Raw genomic sequence first — 23,975 nt, forward strand, 5'->3', positions numbered from 1 at the left:
AAAGGCTCTCCAAACCATTTTACTTTTTCATTCATACATACTTTCATAACACTAACATGCGCCAAAATTACCTACAGGATCAGAGTATCACATCATTCTAAATGGAGTGTCATGGATTTACGTACAGAATAAGAAGAAATGCTCTGAGACCAGGTTGGAGAGGAGGAAGCTATACCATAGTAAGATAATTATTCTGGTTGGGGTCAACTTCATTCATTAACAGCTACTGAGGAGATTGATTCTGTTACTTGTTTACTTGTTATTTGTGTCAGATATTTCCATTTTGGGTTAGTTGTTCACTGAATTGCTAGCACTACTTTCTCACATTTATACAGTGGCTACAAACGTCTCCTGCTCAGTGGAATGTAAATGTGTTATCAAGTGATGCAGCCTTCAAATCCCATAATCGACAGGAAAAGTGCTACCTACTAAGTTAGGTGCCTTTGAAGGTAGGTACGCAGCAGCCGTTGGATTGGTTAAATAACAACATTAGTATTTATTCATACAAAGTGTCAAAACCATTGCCCAGAACTGAGTTCAAACTCGTGATGCTCAAAGCTGAAGCATGCTGCTCAGACCACTGTGCTATGGCAGTTCACAATGTTCTAACAAACTGTGAGAATACTTGATGGTATGAGGTTGGTTGGTTTGCAGAGCCTACTCCAAACCATAGCCCCCTAGGTAAGTTACTGCATTGTATAGCCTATAATCACCACTTCCAGCTGTCCCCTAGCAGCAATTATAAATGTTTTAAATATATTCAAATTCTCCTGTTACAGTGAGACAATATTTCCGCTATTTTTTTGAAAAGTGTAGAGACAGGGAGCTAAAAGGTGACTCTCAGGCCCTGAGAACTCACGTTCATCTTGACATGGATTGGGACATCGACTGGGAGCTCACCAGAACATCGCTCATGCATGGATTTGGCTGATTTATTTTCGCAAACACAATGCAGTCACAGTATAGATGGACCCATTTCTCTCTCTCTCCCTATCTCCCTCTCTCTCTCTCCCTCACTCTCTCTGTCTCTCTGTCTGGCTCTGTTCTCTCTCATTGGTCACTCCTCTCTCCAGCATGTAACTCTATTGCCGTTTGCCGCCTTTGACACCGTATTTCTGTTCCTATGTCTCTCTTTATCTTTGTGCACTTTCTCTGCCACTTTCTTCCTTGTTCTTTCTCCAATTTGTCACATAAAGTGTTGCTCAGTACATCATTATGTCAAAGCAGAGAAATGCTTCATTGCCAGCTAACAGTAGCTAGGGTGGAACAAAGTTAGATTTGAATTATCACTTCCTTTTAAACATTCAGTTGGAAATCTAGAACGTAATGTTTTTAATCAGAACCCATTATGTTTTACCCACACTATTAACTCATTTAATATGGGAGAATGATGAGGTCAGTTGTTGTACCATTGCAAATAACCACACACACACGCGCCCATAGACAGACAGACAGACAGACAGACAGACAAAGAGAGAGAAAAACACACACACGCGCCCATAGACAGACAGACAGACAGACAGACAGACAGAGACAGAGAAAAACACACACACATAGCTGTATGTTGTTATTTTTTCAAATGTAATAAAGGTTCCCTGTCAGATGGTGCTGTCAGGTAAGACAGCATTTGCTCTCGAGTTTAACAAATTGACAGGGGTAATTTGCATACTTGTGAGCTCTGAAGTAAATGCCAGAGCTGTCTTGATAAGGGCCACGTGTGACTGAACACTGATTTCTCTCTCTATTGTATTTCTCCTCATTTAATGTTATCATCTCTAGCTCTTTATCTGTGGTGATTGTATTGTAGATTGAATATGTAATGTATATATATATTATTTTATATAAAATAAAATAAATGTAATCACATAATACACACAACATAATACCAATTACAAACTAGGTGGTTCGAGCCCTGAATACTGAATGGCCGACAGCCGTGGTATATCAGACTATATACCATGGGCATGACAAAACATTTATTATTACTGCTCTAATTACGTCGGTAACCAGTTTATAATAGCAATAAGGCACCTCGGAGGTTTGTGAAATACACTGTATGGCCAATATACCACGACTAAGGACCGTGTGTAAGAACAGCCCTTAGCCATGGTATATGGGCCATATACCACACCCCCTCAGGCTTTATTGCTTAATTGAATCAGATCATAATAATTTGATTCAAGGCAATTGACAAATAAGTGTTGATTTACCATAACATGTAATTGGTTAACACATCCTCAGTAATGGTTTTACTACTTAGGGAAACTCATGGGATGCTTTTATTTGACCTTAATTAACTAGGTAAGTGAGTTAAGAACAACTTCTTATTTACAATGACAGCCTACACCGGCCAAACCCAGATGACACTGGGCCAATTGTGCAACGCCCTATGGGACTCTCAATCACAGCTGGATGTGATACAGCCTGGATTTGAACCAAGGACTATAGTGACGCCTCGTGCACTGAGATGCAGTGCCTTCGACCACTGCGCCACTCAGGAGCCCTCGACTGCTGCGCCACCCTTTGACCGCTGCACCACTTGGGAGCCCTCGACTGCTGCGCCACCCTTAGACCACTGCACTACTTGGGAATGTGAATATGTTTCCATTTTCTCCAGCAGAATGTTTCACACAATTAGACACAGTCCTCTGTATTAATCTCCATGCATCAATGCGGTCAACCACATAGCATGAAATAGAGCGTAACATATATGATATGGTGGCAGATCTTTGGATGAAGAATAATTGTCAGTGTGACTTTACTATCAGGCTCACCGTGCAGTCAAAGACATTGAGTCATAGACACTCATGACCTTGTGGCATACATTAAAGACACAAAGGTGCAATTCAATAGTCACTGTTACTGTACCACATTTACCAGTGTCCTGGTAACCACATAAAGGATATAGGTTGATAATATTTAGCTTGTGTGTTCAAATAGGCCTCTGTGCTTCAGCAAACATCTTTCAACTGTTACCCTCTTTCATCATCAAATAAATTATGTTTGATTAAAATTGCTGCACAGTACTCATTTAAAACCTTGATTCTGTATAATAATCCTCTGATGCTGGCAGTGATTTCATTATATCCTTGGCTGTTAATTTCATCATATTAAGACATGCCAAAATGATTCTCCCTCTGGGCTCAGACACTCAGAGAGAATATCTTTGTACAAGAGGACTTATGAGTCCAAGGTGATGTACGTTGTGACTTCCTTTAATTGCTATTACATAATGCACTTTTTCTTCAGAGACAATCTCAGAGACCATTTCTGTGTGTGACGGCATGCTGTGTTAATATCAAAGGATTAGTTGAATTCGGAAAAGTTCAAGTCAAATCCACAGCGAAGAACACAATTGTAACAGTCATGAAACCAGTCATTTTTAGGAATAGCACAAGATTAAGGGATACAATCTATGTTGATATTTTAACACTTTCTCTTTGCCCAATGTGAAAGCTGGTGTTGTGGAAAATTAGATCCAAAGATGAAGGCAGAGACTATTTAATTGTATAATAGAAAAATCTTTAATCAAGCAGCTGCAGGGTAGATCTACTGTATCTCTGATTTCACAGGGATGAACTCCAAGAGTGAATGGTTCCATGTCCCTTATATAGTGTGAGGTAACAATATAATCATACTGTTTACACAACAGTTCTTTATACAAGCAACCGTTCTGGAACACAATGGCCTTGTGTTAAGGTGCAGACATACGAGGAGTCTATGAAAGGAACGGAACATATCCCTTGAAAGGTTACAACAGTTCACCCCAAATTTTGCCATCAGACTGGTTTCACTCTTGTTGGTGAACCCATGACTACAGAATAAACCCATAGACCTTCTGGACTTAATGTCCTTTCCCACCAGCCACCACAGACAGAAGAATAGCATATTTACAGTAAACAACAGCAGAATGCACTCAGCCTGTAACATATATTCTGCCTTGTCTGAGGGCAACCGGGGTGATCTTAGACAACAATTGGTTTGCACATGCAGGCACCTTTGGGAAAAGGTCAGACTAATACAATGCCTCCTTCCACCCTGTGGGGAGCCAGAATTCTCCCCGGGTTGCTACTGAGATGACCTTGGAAAGGCCATTAAGATGGGGCTGCTATGGTGTGTTTTACTGTTCTCCTCTCTAATAGATATGGGAGCTGGGTGTTGCCTAAATAAGTCATACTGCTCCCAGATGCAGCATATACAGTGGGTGGCGCAGTGGCTAAGGGCGCTGTACTGCAGCGCCAGCTGTGCCACAAGAGATCCTGGGTTTGCTCCCATGCTCTGTCGCGACCGGGAGGTCCGTAGGGCGATGCACAATCGGCCTAGCGTCGTCCGGGCGCAGTGCATGCTAACCAAGGTTGCCAGGTGCATGGTGTTTCCTCTGACACATTGGTGTGGCTGGCTTCTGGGTTGGATGTGCGCTGTGTTAAGAAGCAGTGTGGCTTGGTTGTGTTGTGTATCGGAGGACGCATGACTTTCCACCTTCGTCTCTCCCAAGCCCATACGGGAGTTGTAGCGATGAGACAAGATAGTAGCTACTAACAATTGGATAACATGAAATTGGGGTGAAAAAAATGAAACAGTCTTTAGAAAGAGTTTCAGGCTTGTATTTTGAAAAATGAACTAGAATTTCAAGCTTTTCTAAGTGGCTCTCATTTTGACTGCAGTATTGTGGTGCACGTGGATGAGTGCGCGCTCTTCGTTATTTAAATGAACATACTATTAAATGAACATACTATTCTTAAATCTTAATTCTTAAACTTAAATTTGATTGTTTATTTATATATTAGGGTACCTGAGGATTGATTAGAAACATTGTTTGACTTGTTTGGGCGACGTTCCTTGGTAGCTTTGTATGCATTTTGAACGAGGGAAACAGGTGTATTACTGAATCAAGCGTGCCATCTAAACTGACTTTTTTGGGATATAAAGAAGGACTTTATCAAACAAAACGACCATTTGTTAAGTAGCTGGGACCCCTGGGATTGCAAACAGAGGAAGATCTTCAAAGGTAAGTGATTTATTTTATCGCTATTTCTGACTTTTGTGACGCCTCTGCTTGTTTGGAAAATGTTTGTAATGCTTTTGTACGCAGGGCTCTGTCCTCAGATAATAGGATGGTATGCTTTCGTCGTAAAGCCTTTTGGAAATCTGACAAAGCGAAGAAGTTAAAGTTTTAAACAATGTAAGAACTTGTATTTTCATGAATGTTTAATATTACGAATTATATGACGAATTATATTACGAATTTTGTATTTTGAATTTCACTCTCTGCAATTTCACCGGACGTTGTCAAGATGGGGCACTAGCACCCCACCTATCCCAAAGTATAAGGGTCTTTCAGGGTCAGCATTTCTAAATGCTTTGATATATATTTAAATATGATTTTCTTGCAGCTTAACATCTGTAGCTACAGGAATAAGAGTTTGCATTGTATCCAGGTCTGTTTGTGCCTTAGTCAACTTATCAATCATTTATACCCATGCTAAACCAGAAGAATGAAACAGCATTTCTATATTTATCTATGTTTGATATAAACATTTAATACAATCATTTAATACAATCGGTTCTGTCAACAAAACAATTAACAATAATAATAACCAATAATGAAATCATTATAATCAGTAAACTGTTCAAGCAATGTGTGTGTGTGTGTGTAAACTTAACATCATATTCTTGCTTCCTCTTTCCTTGTTTTCTCCACTCATTGCCTCTCCTTGAAAGTGCATTGGAGCCCAAGGGGAGGAACCAATGTACTTTGAGAGGGAGAGGAGGAATGGAGGAAACAATGGAACAATCTCAATTGCATTTCCTTCATTCCTCACATTCCTCAAATCCTCTTTCCTCTGACCTCATCTAATGGGTTTTGAGGAGAGAGAATGCAACGAATCAAGAATATGCTATTGAGATTCTCCAAAGGACAGAGGAAGCAAGTATTTGACATCTAACATTATTTTACAGTGCCAGACTGACTGACTGACTGACTAACTGAGCTACCGTAATACCCATGGCCTGTCCAGAAACAACCCCTAGCCCCTACTGCCCAGAGACTAGAAACTTGTGGAGATCTGAGAGGGATTGTGGCTTTGTGGAATTTTGGCGGTATTGCTTACACCTGTCCAGATCTCCATAAGTGTCTAGTTGTAGGGGCTAGGGGTTGTTTCAGAACATGACCCCACAACCCTTCAGTTGTGTGGTGGATCTACAGCATGACACTTGAGGTATTGGTTGGATGTTTCATTCCATTGCTATACACACAGATTTTCACAGGTGTAAGCTGGACACAACCACTGCACCCTACCAGGCTGATCAGACAGGTCTGGGTAGCTGGAGGCCTGCTGGAAACAGAGAAAGTATATATTTACATGTCTAGTAATCACACTCTGGCTTCATTCCAAATAGTTAGATGTGCAACCACTGACAAACTATAGCAAAGTATAGGGTACCTCTAGTCTAGCAATAGATACTGTTGTTTTGGCTGTATATCACCATTTAATCAATCAATCAAATGTATTTATAAAGCACTTTTTACATCAGCCGATGTCACAAAGTAATGTACAGAAACACAGCCTAAAACCCCAAACAGCAAGCTAATTATCTTGACCTCTGTAACAACATAGAAACCAAAATGTTCTATCAAGCCTCCAGATCAACATTAATTAATACACTTTGGCTGTTGTAAAATCGCGTGCACTATCTCACAAGCTCTTTATCACTTGACTGTCATTCAGAAAATCCTTTCCTGAATCAGCTGATGTTGCGGCAATAATGTCCATAAGTAACTAAATAGCTAGACATCAAACGCCCATCAAACAACTATTATGCATAATTATTGATGAACCCAGTTAATCGCAGATTTGTGTTTTATTAATCATATTAACATTATTCATTGTGTTTCAAGTATTGGATTTTACAATCACATACTGTACATTATTTGAAATATGTGTGCCCATGAAAACTGTTTTCACACTTAGGTCTGTGGCAGTCATGAAACTTTGTCAGACAGTTATTGACATGCAAAATAGGTATGCTTTTAAGTCCTGTGACATTATTTTATATTATATTATTTTATAGTAAGTAGAATATAATTGAACTTAGCTGAATAACATAGAAAGGATATTTATCGCCAGAGCCGCCAGTCAGCATGGAGCAGCCAGAGCCACCAGTCAGCATGGAGCAGCCAGAGCCGCCAGTCAGCATGGAGCAGCCAGAGCTGCCAGTAAGCATGGAGCAGCCAGAGCCGCCAGTCAGCATGGAGCAGCCAGAGCCACCAGTCAGCATGGAGCAGCCAGAGCCGCCAGTCAGCATGGAGCAGCCAGAGCTGCCAGTAAGCATGGAGCAGCCAGAGCCGCCAGTCAGCATGGAGCAGCCAGAGCCGCCAGTCTGCCAGGATCCGCCAGTCAGCCGGGATCTTCCAGATCCTCCAGTCAGCCAGGATCCGCCATTCAGCCAGGATCCGCCAGTCAGCCAGGATCTGCCAGAACCACCAGCCAGCCAGGATCTGCCAGAGCCATCAACCTGCCTGAGCTTCCTCTCAGTCCTGAGCTTCCCCTCAGTCCTGAGCTTCCCCTCAGTCCTGAGCTTCCCCTCAGTCCAGAGCTACCCCTCAGTCCAGAGCTACCCCTCAGTCCAGAGCTACCCCTCAGTCCCGAGCTACCCCTCAGTCCCGAGCTACCCCTCAGTCCCGAGCTATCCCTCAGTCCCGAGCTACCTCAGTCCGGAGCTGTCCCTCAGTCCGGAGCTGCCTCTCAGTCCAGTGGGGCTCAGTGTTAGGGTTACTAAGCCAAGGTCGGCGGCGAGGGTCGCCAATCCTAGGACGCGATGTAAGTGGACTAAGACTATGTTGGAGTGGGGTCCACGTCCCGCGCCGGAGCCGCCACCGTGGACAGACGCCCACCCGGACCCTCCCCTATGGGTTTAAGTGTGCGGCCGGGAGTCCGCGCCTTGGGGGGGGGGGGGGTTCTGTCACGCCCTGGTCTTAGTATTTTGTGTTTCTTTATTATTTTTGTCAGGCCAGGGTGTGACATGGGTTATTTATGTGGTGTGTTTTGTCTAGGGGTTTTTGTAGATTATGAGATTGTGGTTAGTGGGGTTGTCTAGAAAAGTCTATGGTTGCCTGGAGTGGTTCTCAATCAGAGACAGGTGTTTTTCGTTGTCGTTGATTGGGAACCATATTTAGGCAGCCATATTCTTTGAGTGTTTCGTGGGTGATTGTTCCTGTCTCAGTGTTTGTTTGCACCAGATAAGGCTGTTTAGGTTTTCACGTTACCTTTATTGTTTTGTATTGTTCGTGTTTATCTTTTATTAAACATGTATCGAAATAACCACGCTGCATTTTGGTCCGCCTCTCCATCACCGGAAGAAAACCTTAACACTTTGAGATATCAGCTGATGTACGAAGGGCTATATAAATATATTTGATTTAAGGTACTGCATCTCAGTGCAAGAGGTGTCACTACAGTCCCTGGATCAAATCTAGTAAAACCAAATGCATACTTTTCAACCATTTTCTGCCCACACCTGCCCGCCCGACTAGCATCACTACTCTGGACGGTTCTGACCTAGAATACGTGGACAACTACAAATACCTAGGTGTATGGCTAGACTGTAAATTCTCCTTCCAGACTCATATCAAACATCTCCAATCCAAAATCAAATTTTGAATCGGCTTTCTATTTCACAACAAAGCCTCCTTCACTCATGCCGCCAAACTTACCCTACTTTTGTAAAACTGACTATCCTACCGATCCTCGACTTCGGCAATGTCATCTACAAAATAGCTTCCAATACTCTACTCAGCAAACTGGATGCAGTCTATCACAGTGCCATCTGTTTTGTTACCAAAGCCCCTTATACCACCCACTGACTGGCCCTCGCTACATATTCACCGCCAGACCCACTGGCTCCAGGTCATCTATAAGTCTATGCCAGCTAAAGCTCCGCCTTATCTCAGCTCACTAGTCACGATAACAACGCCCACCCATAGCACTGGTCATCCCCAAAGCCAACACCTCTTTGGCCTCCTTTCCTTCCAGTTCTCTGCTGCCAGTGACTGGAACCAATTGAAAATTCACTGAAGCTGGAGACTTACATCTCTGTCACTAACTGTCACTAACTTTACATCAGCTATCTGAGCATCTAACCGATCGCTGCAGCTGTACATAGTCCATCTGTAAATAGCCCATCCAATCCACATACCTCATCCCCATATTGTTTTTATCTACTTTTCTGTTCTTTTGCACATCAGTTTCATACTTGCACATCATCTGCTCATCTATCACTCCAGTGTTAATCTGCTAAATTGTAATTACTTTGCTACTATGGCCTATTTATTGCCTTATACCTCCTCCTTACCTCCACGCCATTTGCACGCCAATTTTTTTCTATTGTGTTATTGACTGTACGCTAGTTTATTCCATGTTTAGCTCTGTGCTGTTGTTTGTGTCGCACTGCTTTGCTTTATCTTGGCCAGGTCGCAGTTGTAAATGAGAACCTGTTCTCAACTAGCTTACCTGGTTAACAACTTCTTAGGGCTGCAGCCAGTGAAAGTGCAGAGCGCCAAATTCAAAAGGAAATCTCATAATTAAAATTCCTCAAACATACATGTATCTTATACCATTTTAAAGGTAATCTTGTTGTTAATCCCACCAAAGTGTCCAATTTCAAATAGGCTTTACAGCGAAAGCACCACAAACGATTATGTTAGGTCACCGCCAAGTCACAGAAAAATTCTGCCATTTTTCCAGCCAAAGAGAGGAGCCACAAAAAGCACAAATAGAGATAAAATTAATCACTAACCTTTGATGATCTTCATCAGATGACACTCATAGGACTTGATGTTACACAATACATATATGTTTTGTTCGATGAAGTGCATATTTATATAAAAAGATCTCAGTATACATTGGCGCGTTATGTTCACTAGTTCCAAAAACATCCGGTGATATTGCAGAGAGCCACATCATTATAAATGTCGATGAAAATACAATTGTTGGACATGGAAATATAGATACACTTCTCCTTAATGCAACTGCTGTGTCAGATTTCAAAAAAGCTTTACGGAAAAAGTAAACCATGTAATAATCTGAGTACAGCTTTCAGACAACAATGCAGCCAAAAAGATATCCGCCATATTGGGTAGTCAACATTAGTCATAAATAGCATTATAAATATTCACTTACCTTTGATGAATGCATCAGAATGCACTCCCAGAAATCCCAGTTCCACGTTAAATGTTTGATTTAGTTCGATAATGTCCATCATTTATGTCCAAAGAGCTACTTTTGTTAGCACGTTTGGTAAACAAATCTAAAGTCATGAAGCGTGTTCCCTAGTTGCAGAGAAAATGTCAAAAAGTTCCGTTACTGTCCGTAGAAACATGTCAAACGATGTATGGACTCAATCTTTAGGATGTTTTTAACATAAAACTTCATTAACTTCTTGCGACTCCAAACCCGTATCCGGAAGCCTAATCATAGCCCCAAGCTCATTACCATAACGCAACGTTTCCAATTCATGAAAATCACAAATGAAATGAAATAAATATATTGAAACACAAGCTTAGCCTTTTGTTAACAACACTGTCATCTCAGATTTTCAAAATATGCTTTTCAACCAAAGCTACACAAGCATTTGTGTAAGAGTATTGATAGCCTAGCATAGCATTAAGCCTAGCATTCAGCAGGCAACACTTTCACAAAAACAAGAAAAGCATTCAAATAAAATCATTTACCTTTGAAGAACTTCGGATGTTTTCAATGATGAGACTCTTAGTTAGATAGCAAATGTTGTTTTTTTCCCAAAATATTATTTGTGTAGACAAAATAGCTCCGTTTTGTTCATCACGTTTGGCTGAGAAAAAGACCGGAAAATGCAGTCACTTACAACGCCAAACTTTTTTCCAAATTAGCTCCATAATATCGACAGAAACATGGCAAACGTTGTTTAGAATCAATCCTCAAGGTGTTTTTCACATATCTATTCGATGATAAATCATTCGTGGCAGTGGGTTTCTCATCAGAGGCAAACGGAAAAATACTGCAGCTGGAGATTACGCAATAATTGCGACGGAGGACACCAAGCGACCACCTGGTAGATGTAGTCTCTTATGGTCAATCTTCCAATGATATGCCTACAAATACGTCACAATGCTGCAGACACCTTGGGGAAAACGTGGAAAATGTAAGCTGACTCCTAGCTCCTCCACAGCCATATAAGGAGTCATTGCCATGAGGCGGTTTCAAAAAATGCGGCACTTCCTGATTGGATTTTTATCTGGGTTTTTTCTGTAACATCAGTTCTGTGGCACTCACAGACAATATCTTTACAGTTTTGGAAACGTCAGGTGTTTTCTTTCCAAAGCTGTCAATTATATGCATAGTCGAGCATCTTTTTGTGACAAAATATCTTGTTTAAAACGGGAATGTTTTTCATCCAAAAATTAAAATAGCGCCCCCTAGTTATAAAAGGTTAATATTCACACCGGAGAATTCCTATGTCTGTAGAAAAGCAATGGAACGAGAGCTAACTCTCTCGTGACCGTGCCTCAGAGCCTGTGGCAATTTGCCAGACACCTGGCTCAAAAAGCCCTTATGAGCCCCCACCTCACAGTAGAATCCTCATACAAGTTTCTAAAGACCGTTGACATCTAGTGGAAGCCTTAGGAAGTGCAACATAACCAATATCCCACTGTGTATTCAATAGGGGCTGAAAATCGACCAACCTCAGATTTCCCACTTCCTGTTTGGATTTATTCTCAGGTTTTTGCCTGCCATATGAGTTCTGTTATACTCACAGACATCATTCAAACAGTTTTAGAAACTTCACAGTGTTTTCTATCCAACCAATAATAATAATATGCATATATTAGCATATTATTAAACGGCCTGCATGGGACTGAGGAGCAGGCCGTTTACTCTGGGCACCTCTGGGCACCTTTCATCCAAGCTACTCAATACTGCCCCTGCAGCCATAAGAAGTTAAATAAAGGTGAAATTAAATAAATCCATGCTATATGACATCCGGCTGTGACTGGGAGACTCATAGGGTGGTGCACAATTGGACTAGTGTGGCCTGGGGAAGGCTGTCATTGTAAATACGTTTTATTTATTTTTTACATTTATTTGCCTAGGCAAGTCAGTTAAGAACAAATTCTTACTTACAATGATGGCCTAAAGGGGAACAGTGGGTTAACTGCCTTGTTCAGGCGCAGAATGACAGATTTCTTGCTTGTCAGGTGTGGGATTCGATCCAGCAACCTTTCGGCAAGTTTCCCAACACTCTAACCACTAGGCTACCTGCCGCCCTAAAACTTAACTGACTTGCCTAGTTAAATAAAGGCAAAATAAAAATTATTTGAGAAAGCTTGCTCTTTATTCCTTGCCTGAGGCTGCACAGCTGTTCTCTCATCAAGTGATCATATTTTCACCCATCAGACTATTCTAAACTTAATCTGGTCTTTACTAGTAAAATTTGTTCAGATTTAGGATGGCCAATTATCAAATTGGCAGAAACAGGTGTAGGGAAAAAAATACATAATTGGTATGCGCTAGAATGTGAATGTAGGCCAAAGGCTTTCCAGCTGTCACGTTCTGACCTTAGTTCTTTTGTTATGTCTTTGTTTTAGTATGGTCAGGGCGTGAGTTGGGTGGGTAGTCTATGTTATTTTTTCTATGTTGTGGGTTTGTGTTTGGCCTGGTATGGTTCTCAATCAGAGGCATGTGTCGTTCGTTGTCTTTGATTGAGAATCATACTTAGGTAGCCTTTTCCCACCTGTATTTTGTGGGTGATTATTTTCTGTTCTGTGTTTTTCTTCACAGTACAGGACTGTTTGTTTGTCTTTTTTTTCCAGTGTTCAGTTGTTTCATTAAAGAATATGAACACTTGCCACGCTGCGCGTTGGTCCTCCACTTCTTCCACCCACGAGAGTGACACCCGCTGGTCCGTTTTTCAATGATGCTGGATAGACTACTTCAGTCTTATAGTGGAGCTGTGCTTAATATGAGCAGCTGAGAAATAAATATAAAACACTTATTTCACTCCACACATCAATCACTGTTTGAGGAGCATGCTCTCACTGACTGACAGGTGATATTCCTGTTTGAGGAGCATGCTCTCACTGACTGACAGGTGATATTCCTGTTTCAGGAGCATGCTCTCACTGACTGACAGGTGATATTCCGGACAAACTCTGTATGCCATGAGCTCTCCAACCCTGTTTGGGAACTTCAATAGTAACATGTTTTCGCAAAACAAAACATATTTCACTAAACTGTTGATAGCCCCTCTGCGCGCTCGAGAGAAATAAATAAAGGAGAGAGGAGGAGATGGAAATGCATGGTGGTGAGATATTCTGTAATGTGTCAGCCAAATTCCCTATTAGTAGGCTATTCAAAATCAAATACAAATTCACTATAATTGTAGGCCAACTGTAAGTTACCCCGCGCAATCAATGAACCAACAGCATTGCCTAGGGCTATACACTCTCTCCCAGACTTGTCAATGGAAATGTTGGAGTGTAGCACAAGGTAACCAGTCCATCCAGTTTACATAATAATACAGTCCACACTCAAAGGCAACAAATGATGTTTCTCTGAAGTTAATAATTTGCTGTAGGCTATGTATTGTATAACAGCACAATCATAATGTTAATTAAGTTATGTTTTACACATCAATTACACATCAACCTTCACACAGTACCCCGTAATGACAAAGCAAAAAGAGGTTTTAGAAAGGACATGCAGAGACGGACATGCAGAGACTTGTCCCGAAGTCACTCCTGCATTGTCTTGGCTGTGTGCTTAGGGTCGTTGTCGTGTAGCAAGGTGAACCTTCTCCCCAGTCTGAGGTCCTGAGCGCTTTGGAGCAAGTTTTCATCAAGGATCTCTGTGTACTTTTTTCTCCGTTCATCTTTGCCTCGATCCTGAATAGTCTCCCAGTCCATGCTTCACTGTAGGGATTGTTCCAGGTTTTCTCCAACTGTTGCATTTGGCACTCTTGGTTTCAATCTTGGCTTCATCAGACCAGAGACTTTAGGTGCCTTTTGGCAAACCCCAAGCAGGCTGTCATGTGCGTTTTACTGAGTAGTGGCTTCAGTCTGGTCGCTCTACCATAAAGGTCTTATTGGTGGAGTGCTTCAGAGATGGTTGCCCTTCTGGAAGGTTCTCCCATCTCCACAGAGGGACTCTAGAGCTCTGTCAAAGTGACCATTGGGTTCTTGGTCACCTCCCTGAGCAAGGCCCTTCTCCCCCATTTGCTCAGTTTCGCCGGCCGGCCAGCTCTAGGGAGAGTCTTGGTGGTTCCAAACTTCTTCCATTTAAGAATGCTGGAGGCCACTGTGTTCTTGGGGACCTTCAATGCTGCAGACATTTTTGGGTACCCTTCAACAGATCTGTGCCTCTACACAATCCTGTCTCGGAGCTCTACAGACAATTCCTTCGACCTCATGGGTTGTTTTTTTGCTCTGACATGCACTATCAACTGTGGGACCTTATAGAGACAGATGTGTGCCTTTCCAAATCATGTCCAATCACTTGATATTACCACAGGTGGACTCCAATCAAGTTGTAGTAACATCTCAAAGATGACCAATGAAAACAGGATGTACCTGAGCTCAATTTCGAGTCTCATAGCAAAGGGTCTGTTTTTTATTTGTAATACATTTGCAAAAATAAATATAAAAACCTGTTTTCGCTTCATCATTATGGGTTATTGTGTGTAGATTGTTGAGGATTTTATATTTATTTAAATCCATTTGAGAATAATGCTGTAATGTAACAAAATGTGTAAAAAGTCTGAATACTTTCTGAAGGTACTGTATGTGTATGGGTGTTTTGAATGAATCATCACCTTAGAAATCGCTCTCCATTTCGTTGTGGATATTGCTTTGAAATAATATCCACAACGAAACATTTTACACTCAGTTTCAACCTACTATTGATCTTCTTTCTTCAGATTATCACAGTGAGGCAGATACTGTTTAGAATGTGATTTTCGATTGCATTTGCATTGTCAGAGTGGTTAGAGAGACAATAGAGCCCTGAGTATCAGGCCATTAGGACCTGTTGCTCGTTACCAAATTGGGTACTACCAAAGCATGTCTAGAGTGCATAAAAGGAGATTACCGTGACTCAATAGTCACATAGAACTTTACTGCGGTCATGACTGCCATGTGGTGGTAATATGGTAGCAGCCCTAATCACAATATGGTAGCAGCCCTAATCACACAGTAAGATATGGAAATGTTACAAGGTTACAGTATACTTCCGAGATCTCCATAGAAACAAAGAGTCCTATAGCAATATCCAGGAATTTCACAGGATTAAGGTCAATGTGTAATTCAGTTGTTCTATGCTTAGTATGTGATATAACAACAAAGAACAGTATCATAAATGTAAGGAAAGAAAGTTCATGTTTTATGTCACACTATTGTTGCCAACTCTGTGAAGACTCCAAGCATGAGAAAGGATTTAAATAGACTATAGGTTTTGATTCAATTCATTAATTATATATGTTTACCTTTATTTGACTCGTCAAGTCAGTTAAGAACAAATACTTATTTTCAGTGACAGCCTAGGAACAGTGGGTTAACTGCCTTATTTGGGGCAGAAGGCAGATTTTTACTACTAGGGGATTTGATCTTCCTACCTTCAGGTTACTAGTCCAACACTAACCACTAGGCTACCTGCCACCTCATGGAATGTAGATACATATTGAATGTATCTACGTTCCCCCTCTATATCTTAATTTATTCACATGAAGAAAGAAAAGCTATTTATTATTATAGATTTTGGAACAGCGCCAAACAGTTGTCCACTACAAGAAATGCTCATTGGTAGCCTAGGTTATAGAAAGACCCATAATGCTTAGCTCACGGTAGATCTGGCCTAAATAAGATACAGGAGAGGAGTTTGCCTGGCAATCTCTGAAGCTTTTTGGTAGCATACTTGACTTACTTCAATGGTCCATAGGTAACTGGAATCCCAAATAACATTAGCAACAATTTAGTTAGAGAAGTAAATGCTGCGCACAAGGTTGGCCCAGGTCTGCCAAAGACTCCCCACAGACTCAACAAACAAGATAACGAGAAAGATTTTGCACCGTACGCAAAACACATGCGCGTGAGTGTGACAAAAACAGAGCCATACAGACAAAGTAGGTAAGTGTTTACGACAAAAATCTGCTATAAATAACTAGCATTGGCTTCTATGGAAATTCATGCAGTCCCCTCTTTGGAAAACTGCTGACAAGCCCTTTGATGTTCCTCTTGAGAATTATTTGATTGAATAGTTGTTTGTCCTCACACTGCTCAATATACAAAGTGAGTTTACTGAATGATTGACAGAATATTATATTCAGTTTTGTGATTTTAACTGTCTGCAAAATACAGTACATTAGACATTGTTACAGCACATTAGTGCTCTAGAGATAAAAACATTTTTAAAGTCAATGTGATCCCTGGAATAGCATCTGTAAACATATTTAGTGGCAGGTGATCTAATTCTCTAGCGCTGTTATATTCAAATGTTGTGGGTGACAGTCTGCATGGAGGCTAGTGAACTGCATTCATACAGTACAGTAGCATATAAACACAGCAGTCTGGATGGAGGCTAGTTAACTGCATTCATGCACTACAGTAGCTTATACACACAGCAGTTTGAATGGAGGCTAGTTAACTGCATTCATACAGTACAGTAGCATAAACACACAGCAGTCTGAATGGAGGATAGTTAACTGCATTCATACAGTACAGTAGAATATAAATGGCAGACTCAACAGTCTGGGTTTCTCTAATGACTGCCTCGCCTGGTTCACTAACTACTTCTCAGATAGAGTTCAGTGTGTCAAATCGGAGGGCCTGTTGTCCGGACCTCTGGCAGTTTCTATGGGGGTGCCAAAGGGTTCAATTCTCAGTTCGACTCTTTTCTCTGTATATATCAATGATGTCGCTCTCGCTGCTGGTGATTCTTTGATTCGCCTCTATGCAGACAACACCATTCTGTATACATCTGGCCCTTCTTTGGACACTGTGTTAACAAACCTCCAAACAAGCTTCAATGCCATACAACACTCCTTCCGTGGCCTCAAACTGCTCTTAAATGCAAGTAAAACTAAATGCATGCTCTTCAACCGATCACTGCCTGCACCCACCCGCCCGACTAGCATCACTACTCTGGACAGTTCAGACTTAGAAGATGTGGACAACTAAAAATACCTAGGTGTCTGGCTAGACTGTAAGCTCTCCTTTCAGACTCACATAAAGCATCTCCAATCCAAAGTTAAATCTAGAATCGGCTTCGCATTTCTCAACAAAGCATCCTTCACTCATGCTGTTAAACATCCCTTGTAAAACTGACTATCCTACTAATCCTTGACTTCGGCGATGTCATTTATAAAATAGCCTCCAACACTCTAGTCAGCAAATTGGATGCAGTCTATGACAGTGCCATCTGTTTTGTCACCAAAGCCCCATATACTACCCACCACTGTGACCTGTATGCTCTCATTGGCTGGCCCTTGCTTCATATTCGTCACCAAACCCACCGGCTCCAGGTCATCTATAAGTCTTTGCTAGATAAAGCTCCGCCTTATCTCAGCTCACTGGTCACCATAGCAGCACCCACCCGTAGCACGCGCTCCAGCAGTTATATTTCACTGCTGACCCCCAAAGCCTATTCCTCCTTTGGCCTCCTTTCCTTCCAGTTCTCTGCTGCCAATGACTGGAATGAATTGCAAAAATCACTGAAGCTGGAGACTCACATCTCCCTCACTAACTTTAAGCATCATGTGTCAGAGCAGCTCACTGATCACTGCATCTGTACCCATCCAACTACCTCATCCCCATATTGTTGTTTATTTTAGTATTTTTTGCTCCTTTACTCCCCAGTATTTCTACTTGCACATTCATGTTCTGCACATCCATCACTCCAGTGTTAAATTGCTAAATTGTAATTACTTCGCTACTACGGCCTATTTATTGCCTTACCTCCCTAATCTTACCTCATTTGCACACACTTGAAATATATATTTTTTCCTATTGTGTTATTGACTGTACATTTGTTTATTCCATGTATAATTGTGTTGTTGTTGTGTCGCACAGCTTTGCTTTATTTTGGACAGGTCACAGTTGTAAATGAGAACTTGTTCTAAACTGGCCTACCTGGTTAAATAAAGGTGTTCTCAACTGTCCTACCTGGTTAAATAAAGGTGTTCTAAACTGGCCTACCTGGTTAAATAAAGGTGTTCTCAACTGTCCTACCTGGTTAAATAAAGGTGTTCTAAACTGGCCTACCTGGTTAAATAAAGGTGAAATAAAAAATATAAAAAATTTACTGTACGATTGTTTATCCCATGTGTGTGTTGTTTTTGTCGCACTGCTTTGCTTTGTCTTGGCCAGGTCGCGGTTGTAAATGAGAACTTGTTCTCAACTGGCCTACCTGGTTAAATAAAGGTTAAATAAAATAAAAAATACACACAGTAGTCTGGATGGAGGCTAGTTAACTGCATGCATACAGTACAGTAGCTTATACACACAGCAGTCTGGATGGAGGCTAGTTAACTGCATTCATACAGTACAGTAGCTTATACACACAGCAGTCTGGATGGAGGCTAGTTAACTGCATGCATACAGTACAGTAGCTTATACACACAGCAGTCTGGATGGAGGCTAGTTAACTGCATGCATACAGTACAGTAGCTTATACACACAGCAGTCTGGATGGAGGCTAGTTAACTGCATTCATACAGTACAGTAGCTTATACACACAGCAGTCTGGATGGAGGCTAGTTAACTGCATTCATACAGTACAGTAGCTTATACACACAGCAGTCTGGATGGAGGCTAGTTAACTGCATTCATACAGTACAGTAGCTTATACACACAGCAGTCTGGATGGAGGCTAGTTAACTGCATGCATACAGTACAGTAGCTTATACACACAGCAGTCTGGATGGAGGCTAGTTAACTGCATTCATACAGTACAGTAGCTTATACACACAGCAGTCTGGATGGAGGCTAGTTAACTGCATTCATACAGTGCAGTAGCTTATACACACAGCAGTCTGGATGGAGGCTAGTTAACTGCATTCAGACAGTACAGTAGCTTATACACACAGCAGTCTGGATGGAGGCTAGTTAACTGCATTCATACAGTACAGTAGCTTATACACACAGCAGTCTGGATGGAGGCTAGTTAACTGCAATCATAGTTTCCACAAAATCTTACTGGTAGTTCTGTTCTATTGTCTGCTCTGAAACCACAATGCCGATGCAACTACCAAGCCACTCCGGGATTCAATATTATCACAATAACATAGCATACTCATAAAGCTACCTACACTAGTATATAATATACTACAGTTCGATAAAACGAAGGTATCTATCTGTCAGGGATATCTGTACTTTGGCTCTTCCAGAAGGTGACGGTGAAGGTCACTGTGAACTACTAAGCTAGCCATCCCCTACTCCCAGATGCTTGTTCAGCCATTTTGCAACTACGAAACTATGAAATTGATCCTTAAGCACCTTATCATGATCATCAGATTCCATATTTTCAAAAACCATATATATCTTGACTCAGACACAGAAGCCACAGAGAAGGAAACTTTTTAAACCTGTAATCAGTGCTTGAAATCACATCATGCATAAATGTATCTGTCTGTATGAGCTGGAAGCTACCATTGTGGTTCAGCAGTAAATCTCATTAACCTTTTACTGCAGTGGGCTAAATCAGGGTCACACAGAGTGATTCTTGGTATTCTTAAACAAATCTACTTTGAAACTAAAGTATACACCTCACAGACATGGTTATGGGCTCAAAAAGAAGAAGACACAATGCCAGATATACAGTTGAAATGTATTCAATTGTGAGTTTGCATCCCAATATTACACTTTATATACATCACAGAAGATGGAAATGTAACAAATCTGTTTGACATAGAAACACTGGATTTTCGCTAAAAAAACATCTTTATTATTTATGAAATTGAGAAAAATATGAATAACATTTCACCAATGAGGCCAAATAGTGTGCTTTTGGTCATTGACTACAGGAAAGAGCTACGCCAGCCTGGCCATACATCCTCCATCTCTGTGACATACGTAATGATATATTTCCTTATGAACACCTCATAAAATACAGCATTTTAAGATGCTACTTACACAGCCATACTTTCTCTTTCCCACTATGTCTCTAAATCTCACACACACACACGCGCGCGCACGCAAGCACACGCACACACACACGCATCTACCCACACACATACTGTACACACACAAACACACACACGCATGCACAAGTGCATCAATATCCGCATCCATATTCACTCCACCTTGTTTGTTTTCCTTCCTTTATAGAGAATAGGCAAAACATATTGATTTGGCTAATGCAATAATTCTACATCATTAAGGGCTCAGCAGCAAACTGTCCACCATGACTCTGCTTTAATGTGCATGTAAGACAGTGACTGCAGACCTCTGTTTGAACAACCACTGCTGAAAATCTCCATCATGTCGTCTGCACTACATGGAATATGGAGTGATCAATGTCTTGACATGCCTCATGACTAGTTCTCTAGATGTCACTAGTAAGGATGTCATGTTCCTGAACGAGGATTCCGCACACACAGGTCAGCCCTTCATTAGGTTATGCAACAACAAAACTTTTCTCTGCTATTTATTCTGTGCCTCATCAGTCCCCCTGCCTCTCCTTTGGTCAGCCCATCTGACAGAGCGTGTGGGCTCTGCCTGTTAGAACACATGGGAAAAGCGGGGGAGACTCTCTGTCATGCAAGTGCTGTCATTCCTGTTCAGCTGATAATGAGCCACTTCACAGCGTCCCCGGTAGGGGTGGACTAACTCCTGATGGGAACGAGACCTTTAATCTCCATGTCGTTCTGCAAATAACCTCACGGAAAAAGACAGGACTCCAAATTAAATTCCACTCACCAAGCACAACTTTTGTTCTCAGTACTTAACGTTAGATATTAATAGCAGATATTATGTGTTGTCCATTTCCTCTTGCAGTCGGGAACACAATTGGAGAGCAGAAAGAGAGACAACAATATTTTGAAATGGGAAATATCAATGTCTTCCCTATTGAAACCATAACATAATCCAATTATTCTTTTAGGAAAAAAAGTACATATTGAGGGAATAAATTTGTTCTCAAATCTTTTGTTTGCCTCACTCATTTTGAGTAACAGAAAATAGAGTTGGATTACGGCAGGGGTTCCAGCTCTTCTGTAAACGGCTGGAGACGTTTAATGGAATTGAAATACATGTAGTACAGAACCTGAGCCATCCCACTAGATTTGATATTGGATGTCAAAATGGAAATATTCCTCAAACTGCCAGTTCACATCAGAATTAGACGTTCATCCATGCTTCTCAAACGTCAAGTTTCAAAGTGTTTAAGGCTAAGTTTAGGCATGAACTCCAAATGATTAATGTTAGCCATGAACTCCGAATGGTTAAGATAAGGGTTAAGGTTTGGGATAGGCTTCAAACTAAAATATGAAGAACTACTTTCTGTCACTGAATTTCAACTTGCAACCTTTGGTATCAGAGGCAGATGCTTACGCTCTTCCACCTCCCCCCATCCGTAGCAAAAGTGGAACCTACTTGAAGCTAACAGCGCTCACTGTTGCACTTAGAGGCCAATTTCCACCATATCTCCAGAGGTTCTCAGACATGAATGGACGTTGAATACGGGCTTGTATCGCGGGTGACCTGGTTGTCCCCAAATGCTTGTGTTTGGAATAATGATGTCTTGGGAAAGCAGATGCGCTTTGCACAGTGAGTGTTTGGTTGTATTGTAGATGTTCAGTAGCCAGAAACATGTTGTTGGTTGTGTTTGGGTTTTGAGGGGCAATCAGATGACTATAGTTCACAGGGATGCTTCAGAAATGTCACACGGATCATGGAAAAGTAATTGTATCTCCCTTACACTGGATCTGCCATTCTATTCGGGTTTACACACATCTTTCTCAGAGGTGGTCCTGTTTTGGTAATAAATTACTTCCTGTATCTCCAAATAAACACACATTTAACTAGAAATCATACAACAATTTACAGTATTGATAATTATGAGCAATAATCCATAGTAATGTAAAATATGTAAGACTATATAAGATACTTCACACTTTGGTCACAAGTCAGCAGTTCTAGGGCTCCAACTTTATTGAAAGAGGGGAAACGGCACGCTGTAGGTAAAAAGCAAAAAAGTCCCAAAGTGGTGTAAATTGAAAGGACAATTTAAAATACTAAAAAAGGAAAAGGAAATGGAGTGTTTAATTCAATCGTATGAGAGGACCAGGAATGAGAAACACAGACATTAGAATTCCATTATGGTCCAGATAAAACTAAATACATTTTTTGTTGTTGCTGCAAAATTACTGGTTGCTATGAGTGCTCCCTCTGCAACACCTGCTTTTATAATGCTATGTAATTGTTATGTTTGTGATCCATTTGGACACACCTATGCTCAATGACAGTATCAATATTGTTAGAGGATATTTACTATACATATATGTCTCTTGGAAATGCTTGCCATTGCTATCTAGAACAAGATGATTATTTGTTTTGGTAATGGGCTTTACATCTATTTAAAGATGTGAAAACATCACTTAACCTTTATTCGTCTGAAAGCACTTGCATGCATGGTTACACACGAACACACACACGAACACACACACGAACACACACACACACACACACACACACACACACACACACACACACACACACACACACACACACACACACACACACACACACACACACACACACACACACACACACACACACACACACACACAGGGCGAGTGAAGGGGAAAGGTGTGAGGCTGAGAGCATGTGAGTGTGTCAGCAATGTCAGACCTGGTTACTATATAGACAGAGATGCATGTGGTGAACTGACATGGATTGACATGATCTTCACTCACTCTTCAACAAGGGAGTCAACGGAGTTGTCAGGACCTGTCAGGGCCATAGGTACCACTCAGCATGGGGAATGCACCAGTCACTGAAGCAAGGTGATGGAGTAAAAGTCTGGCAGGTCTAATTCAAGGTCCTGGTCTGGGTTGACAGTCTGAGGCCTTCCTAAGTACATTTCCATCTAATCCTTTGGTCTGGGGTTCTTTGAGTGAAGTGACCTTATGAATTCCAATTTCCTTCTGTCAGTGAACAGTAGCTTGCTGTACTGACATTTGTTTACTTTTTTCCATGGTTATTTTTTTGCACAACCTTAAGGCAAGATGAAAGAATGGTACAAAGCATACATATGTTGTATAAGTAAAGATGTGTGAGAGGGTGAAGACATTGAATGTAAATTGGTTTCCAAAGACAATACTACCTCTACTCTAAGAAAAAAGACACCTTTGATTATGTGCAAAACTATTATTTATTACAATATGCATTTACCTCAAATAAAATAATGTCTATGCTAGGAATGCAAAAAAGTCTGTGTATGCAGTCATTCTCTCAAATTCCTCCATCGATTTGTTTCTAGTCTACATACCCCAGGAAGCATTCATCCAGAGCCTGTTAACCAGGCTGCAGTTGTAAATCAGGCTGGGGCTCTGCTAAGACACACTCCTCATTCCACTGGCATCTCCTCTTTTCCGGATCATGCTCTAACGCAGGGTTTCCCCAAACTGGGTCCTGCCCCCACCCCCTCACCTGGTTGTCTAGGTCTTAATTGAAAGGAAAAACCAAAAATTAGCAGACACTCGGCCTCCATGGAATGAGTTTGACACCCCTGATATAACGGATGGGGCAGGCAGACTAAACAGATTGTTTTCTAATCAGCTTTTAATTGGTGTGCAACTTCACTCACCTGAGTTACGAGGCAATTATCTCCCCATACGGGATCTCACGTAATTGATTCATTAATAGACAGTGCAGTTTCACTTTGGCCTTCGACTCACGTCTTGATCCCCTGCCACAGCAAAGAGAATGAATTTGAAAGTGCAATGAAGGA

Source organism: Oncorhynchus kisutch, linkage group LG3 (genome assembly GCF_002021735.2).
Source record: "Oncorhynchus kisutch isolate 150728-3 linkage group LG3, Okis_V2, whole genome shotgun sequence".
Lineage (NCBI taxonomy): Eukaryota > Metazoa > Chordata > Actinopteri > Salmoniformes > Salmonidae > Oncorhynchus > Oncorhynchus kisutch.